Source organism: Megalopta genalis, unplaced genomic scaffold (genome assembly GCF_051020955.1).
Source record: "Megalopta genalis isolate 19385.01 unplaced genomic scaffold, iyMegGena1_principal scaffold0591, whole genome shotgun sequence".
NCBI classification, from domain to species: Eukaryota; Metazoa; Arthropoda; class Insecta; order Hymenoptera; family Halictidae; genus Megalopta; species Megalopta genalis.
Window position 1 is genome coordinate 142,501 of NW_027476660.1, and position 7,500 is coordinate 150,000.

Genomic DNA, 7,500 nt, shown 5'->3' on the forward strand with positions numbered 1-7,500 from the left:
AAAGTCCGTAACGTAAACGGCACGAAACAGTCAGGACCGAAGCCCCGAAGGAGCTCTGAGACAGCTTCTCGACCGAGATCGTAGAATTGGCCCAAAACCCGCTCTGCTCCGTCCGCCTCGCACGGACCGTGTATCTCTTATAGATACCGAACGGCCGGCAAGGACGCCGGCGCCGCCGGCCGAATAGCACGCGCGCTTATGAGTGTAAACCGCTGCGGCAACAGACCGCCCGGCCGTGCTGTTGTAACATAGCGCGTGAACGAACGAAAAAAATTTTTATAGTAAACATTAAAATAAATTACACTACCGTAAACTAGACAAAAAATTACACATTTTTTCCCAATATGAAAATTTTCACAAACTTTTTAAAGTCCCATCGCATCGAGTAAACTTTTTTAATAACGCGTCCGCACGATTCTAAATGCTTAATCCATATGTGAAATCGTTCACTGATCACGAATATCGTATTTAAAAAAATTACAAAAATTTATTTTTCAAAATAATCAAAAAAAACCGAAAAATCACAAGAGTAAAGTACCATTATTTTAAACAACATGTCGTTCTAAATGCTTAATCCCTATGTAAAAAAGTTATTTAAGCAAGAATATGTAATTGAAAAAAATTAGAAAAATTTATTTTAGCCGTAAATCGAAAATAATGGGGACACCGGAGCTGTTCGAAGCGCCGAGACGCGCCGCGTACGGCCGAATATTTTCTAAGTCCCAACGTACCGATCAAGAGTAAAGTACCATTTTCCTACATTAGATTTCGTTCTAAATGCTTAATCCCTATGTAAAAACGTTAGTTAAGCAAGAATATCGTATTTTTAAAAAAATCTAATGATAGGATTTTCCAGAAAATTGAAAAAACCGAAAAATGTCAAGAGTAAAGTGCCATTTTCTGACATTAGATTTCGTTCTAAATGCTTAATCCCTATGTAGAAACGTTAGTTAAGCAAGAATATCGTATTTTTAAAAAAATCTAATGATAGGATTTTTCATAAAATTGAAAAAACCGTAAAATGTCAAGAGTAAAGTGCCCTTATTTTAAACATTATATCGTTCTAAATGCTTAATCCCTATGTAAAAAAGTTATCTAAGCAAGAATATGTTATTGAATAAAATGAGAAAAATTTATTTTAGCCGTAAATCGAAAATAATGGGGACACCGGAGCTGTTCGAAGCGCCGAGCGCGCCGCGTACGCCCGAATATTTTCTAAGTCCCAACGTACCGATCAAGAGTAAAGTACCATTTTCCTACATTAGATTTCGTTCTAAATGCTTAATCCCTATGTAAAAACGTTAGTTAAGCAAGAATATCGTATTTTAAAAAAAATCTAATGATAGGATTTTCCAGAAAATTGAAAAAACCGAAAAATGTCAAGAGTAAAGTGCCATTTTCTGACATTAGATTTCGTTCTAAATGCTTAATCCCTATGTAGAAACGTTAGTTATGCAAGATTATCGTATTTTTAAAAAAATCTAATGATAGGATTTTTCAGAAAATTGAAAAAACCGTAAAATGTCAAGAGTAAAGTGCCCTTATTTTAAACATTATATCGTTCTAAATGCTTAATCCCTATGTAAAAAAGTTATCTAAGCAAGAATATGTTATTGAATAAAATGAGAAAAATTTATTTTAGCCGTAAATCGAAAATAATGGGTCGAGCGAATCGGTCGATTGCGCCGAGACGCGCTATGATGCAACAGACGAGCGATTGGAACGCCCGAATATTTTCAAAGTCCCAACGTACCGGTCAAGAGTAAAGTACCATTTTCCTACATTAGATTTCGTTCTAAATGCTTAATCCCTATGTAAAAACGTTAGTTAAGCAAGAATATCGTATTTTAAAAAAAATCTAATGATAGGATTTTCCAGAAAATTGAAAAAACCGAAAAATGTCAAGAGTAAAGTGCCATTTTCTGACATTAGATTTCGTTCTAAATGCTTAATCCCTATGTAGAAACGTTAGTTAAGCAAGAATATCGTATTTTTAAAAAAATCTAATGATAGGATTTTTCAGAAAATTGAAAAAACCGTAAAATGTCAAGAGTAAAGTGCCATTATTTTAAACAATGTATCGTTCTAAATGCTTAATACCTATGTAAAAAAGTTATTTAAGCAAGAATATGTAATTGAAAAAAATTAGAAGAATTTATTTTAGCCGTAAATCGAAAATAATGGGGACACCGGAGCTGTTCGAAGCGCCGAGACGCGCCGCGTACGGCCGAATATTTTCTAAGTCCCAACGTACCGATCAAGAGTAAAGTACCATTTTCCTACATTAGATTTCGTTCTAAATGCTTAATCCCTATGTAAAAACGTTAGTTAAGCAAGAATATCGTATTTTTAAAAAAATCTAATGATAGGATTTTCCAGAAAATTGAAAAAACCGAAAAATGTCAAGAGTAAAGTGCCATTTTCTGACATTAGATTTCGTTCTAAATGCTTAATCCCTATGTAGAAACGTTAGTTATGCAAGATTATCGTATTTTTAAAAAAATCTAATGATAGGATTTTTCAGAAAATTGAAAAAACCGTAAAATGTCAAGAGTAAAGTGCCCTTATTTTAAACATTATATCGTTCTAAATGCTTAATCCCTATGTAAAAAAGTTATCTAAGCAAGAATATGTTATTGAATAAAATGAGAAAAATTTATTTTAGCCGTAAATCGAAAATAATGGGTCGAGCGAATCGGTCGATTGCGCCGAGACGCGCTATGATGCAACAGACGAGCGATTGGAACGCCCGAATATTTTCAAAGTCCCAACGTACCGGTCAAGAGTAAAGTACCATTTTCCTACATTAGATTTCGTTCTAAATGCTTAATCCCTATGTAAAAACGTTAGTTAAGCAAGAATATCGTATTTTAAAAAAAATCTAATGATAGGATTTTCCAGAAAATTGAAAAAACCGAAAAATGTCAAGAGTAAAGTGCCATTTTCTGACATTAGATTTCGTTCTAAATGCTTAATCCCTATGTAGAAACGTTAGTTAAGCAAGAATATCGTATTTTTAAAAAAATCTAATGATAGGATTTTTCAGAAAATTGAAAAAACCGTAAAATGTCAAGAGTAAAGTGCCATTATTTTAAGCAATGTATCGTTCTAAATGCTTAATCCCTATGTAAAAAAGTTATTTAAGCAAGAATATGTAATTGAAAAAAATTAGAAGAATTTATTTTAGCCGTAAATCGAAAATAATGGGGACACCGGAGCTGTTCGAAGCGCCGAGACGCGCCGCGTACGGCCGAATATTTTCTAAGTCCCAACGTACCGATCAAGAGTAAAGTACCATTTTCCTACATTAGATTTCGTTCTAAATGCTTAATCCCTATGTAAAAACGTTAGTTAAGCAAGAATATCGTATTTTTAAAAAAATCTAATGATAGGATTTTCCAGAAAATTGAAAAAACCGAAAAATGTCAAGAGTAAAGTGCCATTTTCTGACATTAGATTTCGTTCTAAATGCTTAATCCCTATGTAGAAACGTTAGTTATGCAAGATTATCGTATTTTTAAAAAAATCTAATGATAGGATTTTTCAGAAAATTGAAAAAACCGTAAAATGTCAAGAGTAAAGTGCCCTTATTTTAAACATTATATCGTTCTAAATGCTTAATCCCTATGTAAAAAAGTTATCTAAGCAAGAATATGTTATTGAATAAAATGAGAAAAATTTATTTTAGCCGTAAATCGAAAATAATGGGTCGAGCGAATCGGTCGATTGCGCCGAGACGCGCTATGATGCAACAGACGAGCGATTGGAACGCCCGAATATTTTCAAAGTCCCAACGTACCGGTCAAGAGTAAAGTACCATTTTCCTACATTAGATTTCGTTCTAAATGCTTAATCCCTATGTAAAAACGTTAGTTAAGCAAGAATATCGTATTTTTAAAAAAATCTAATGATAGGATTTTCCAGAAAATTGAAAAAACCGAAAAATGTCAAGAGTAAAGTGCCATTTTCTGACATTAGATTTCGTTCTAAATGCTTAATCCCTATGTAGAAACGTTAGTTATGCAAGATTATCGTATTTTTAAAAAAATCTAATGATAGGATTTTTCAGAAAATTGAAAAAACCGTAAAATGTCAAGAGTAAAGTGCCCTTATTTTAAACATTATATCGTTCTAAATGCTTAATCCCTATGTAAAAAAGTTATCTAAGCAAGAATATGTTATTGAATAAAATGAGAAAAATTTATTTTAGCCGTAAATCGAAAATAATGGGTCGAGCGAATCGGTCGATTGCGCCGAGACGCGCTATGATGCAACAGACGAGCGATTGGAACGCCCGAATATTTTCAAAGTCCCAACGTACCGGTCAAGAGTAAAGTACCATTTTCCTACATTAGATTTCGTTCTAAATGCTTAATCCCTATGTAAAAACGTTAGTTAAGCAAGAATATCGTATTTTAAAAAAAATCTAATGATAGGATTTTCCAGAAAATTGAAAAAACCGAAAAATGTCAAGAGTAAAGTGCCATTTTCTGACATTAGATTTCGTTCTAAATGCTTAATCCCTATGTAGAAACGTTAGTTAAGCAAGAATATCGTATTTTTAAAAAAATCTAATGATAGGATTTTTCAGAAAATTGAAAAAACCGTAAAATGTCAAGAGTAAAGTGCCATTATTTTAAGCAATGTATCGTTCTAAATGCTTAATCCCTATGTAAAAAAGTTATTTAAGCAAGAATATGTAATTGAAAAAAATTAGAAGAATTTATTTTAGCCGTAAATCGAAAATAATGGGGACACCGGAGCTGTTCGAAGCGCCGAGACGCGCCGCGTACGGCCGAATATTTTCTAAGTCCCAACGTACCGATCAAGAGTAAAGTACCATTTTCCTACATTAGATTTCGTTCTAAATGCTTAATCCCTATGTAAAAACGTTAGTTAAGCAAGAATATCGTATTTTTAAAAAAATCTAATGATAGGATTTTCCAGAAAATTGAAAAAACCGAAAAATGTCAAGAGTAAAGTGCCATTTTCTGACATTAGATTTCGTTCTAAATGCTTAATCCCTATGTAGAAACGTTAGTTATGCAAGATTATCGTATTTTTAAAAAAATCTAATGATAGGATTTTTCAGAAAATTGAAAAAACCGTAAAATGTCAAGAGTAAAGTGCCATTATTTTAAACAATGTATCGTTCTAAATGCTTAATCCCTATGTAAAAAAGTTATCTAAGCAAGAATATGTTATTGAATAAAATGAGAAAAATTTATTTTAGCCGTAAATCGAAAATAATGGGTCGAGCGAATCGGTCGATTGCGCCGAGACGCGCTATGATGCAACAGACGAGCGATTGGAACGCCCGAATATTTTCAAAGTCCCAACGTACCGATCAAGAGTAAAGTACCATTTTCCTACATTAGATTTCGTTCTAAATGCTTAATCCCTATGTAAAAACGTTAGTTAAGCAAGAATATCGTATTTTAAAAAAAATCTAATGATAGGATTTTCCAGAAAATTGAAAAAACCGAAAAATGTCAAGAGTAAAGTGCCATTTTCTGACATTAGATTTCGTTCTAAATGCTTAATCCCTATGTAGAAACGTTAGTTAAGCAAGAATATCGTATTTTTAAAAAAATCTAATGATAGGATTTTTCATAAAATTGAAAAAACCGTAAAATGTCAAGAGTAAAGTGCCCTTATTTTAAACATTATATCGTTCTAAATGCTTAATCCCTATGTAAAAACGTTAGTTAAGCAAGAACATCGTATTTTTAAAAAAATCTAATGATAGGATTTTCCAGAAAATTGAAAAAACCGAAAAATGTCAAGAGTAAAGTGCCATTTTCTGACATTAGATTTCGTTCTAAATGCTTAATCCCTATGTAGAAACGTTAGTTAAGCAAGAATATCGTATTTTTAAAAAAATCTAATGGTAGGATTTTTCAGAAAATTGAAAAAACCGTAAAATGTCAAGAGTAAAGTGCCCTTATTTTAAACATTATATCGTTCTAAATGCTTAATCCCTATGTAAAAAAGTTATCTAAGCAAGAATATGTTATTGAATAAAATGAGAAAAATTTATTTTAGCCGTAAATCGAAAAAAAGACTGTTCGTTTCTCTGTCTCTCTCGCGCGATCGAAGTATTGATGTTTCCCGGCAATGTAATGGGATATTAATTAAACTTTATACACGAAATTACTCGTTTTGATCCCCGCTACACAGCCGTATACTTTTTATAATTTTGTGGAATCGGGAACCTTGAAATATTTAACATAACGCGGATCGACTGTCTCTGTCTCTTTCTAGATCGGAATAATCGATGTTTCCCGGCAAACTATTGGGAGATTAATTAAACTTTATACACGAAATTACTCGTTTTGATCCCCGCTACACAGCCGTATACTTTTTATAATTTTGTGGAATCGGTAACCTTGAAATATTTAACATAACGCGGATCGACTGTCTCTGTCTCTTTCTAGATCGGAATAATCGATGTTTCCCGGCAAACTATTGGGAGTTTAATTAAACTTTATACATGAAATTACTCGTTTTGATCCCCGCTACACAGCCGTATACTTTTTATAATTTTGTGGAATCGGGAACCTTGAAATATTTAACATAACGCGGATCGACTGTCTCTGTCTCTTTCTAGATCGGAATAATCGATGTTTCCCGGCAAACTATTGGGAGATTAATTAAACTTTATACACGAAATTACTCGTTTTGATCCCCGCTACACAGCCGTATACTTTTTATAATTTTGTGGAATCGGGAACCTTGAAATATTTAACATAACGCGGATCGACTGTCTCTGTCTCTTTCTAGATCGGAATAATCGATGTTTCCCGGCAAACTATTGGGAGATTAATTAAACTTTATACACGAAATTACTCGTTTTGATCCCCGCTACACAGCCGTATACTTTTTATAATTTTGTGGAATCGGTAACCTTGAAATATTTAACATAACGCGGATCGACTGTCTCTGTCTCTTTCTAGATCGGAATAATCGATGTTTCCCGGCAAACTAATGGGATATTAATTAAACTTTATACACGAAATTACTCGTTTTGATCCCTGCTACACAGCCGTATACTTTTTATAATTTTGTGGAATCGGGAACCTTGAAATATTTAACATAACGCGGATCGTCTATCTCTGTCTCTTTCTAGATCGGAAGAATCGATGTTTCCCGGCAAACTAATGGGAGTTTAATTAAACTTTATGCATCAAATCATTCAGTTTGACTCCTGCAACACAACCAAACACTCTCTGTAATTTTCTGAACTGAAAAACCACTGAAATTGCGCTCGAAATGCGGAGCGACGGGTCGACGCGTCTGCACTGTGCGACGGCTAGTCAAAACGTCCGAACAGCGTATTGTTTTCGATCTCTTGGTATAATATTCGTATTCCTTGCTGTGTATAGCTTCCGATCGATTATTGCAATGGTCAAAGTTCCAGCGGCGTAATGCTTTCCATAAGATTACATTAATATAACCAGCGGCATATTGCTTTCTGTCTTGTAATGAAAATTTTATAAC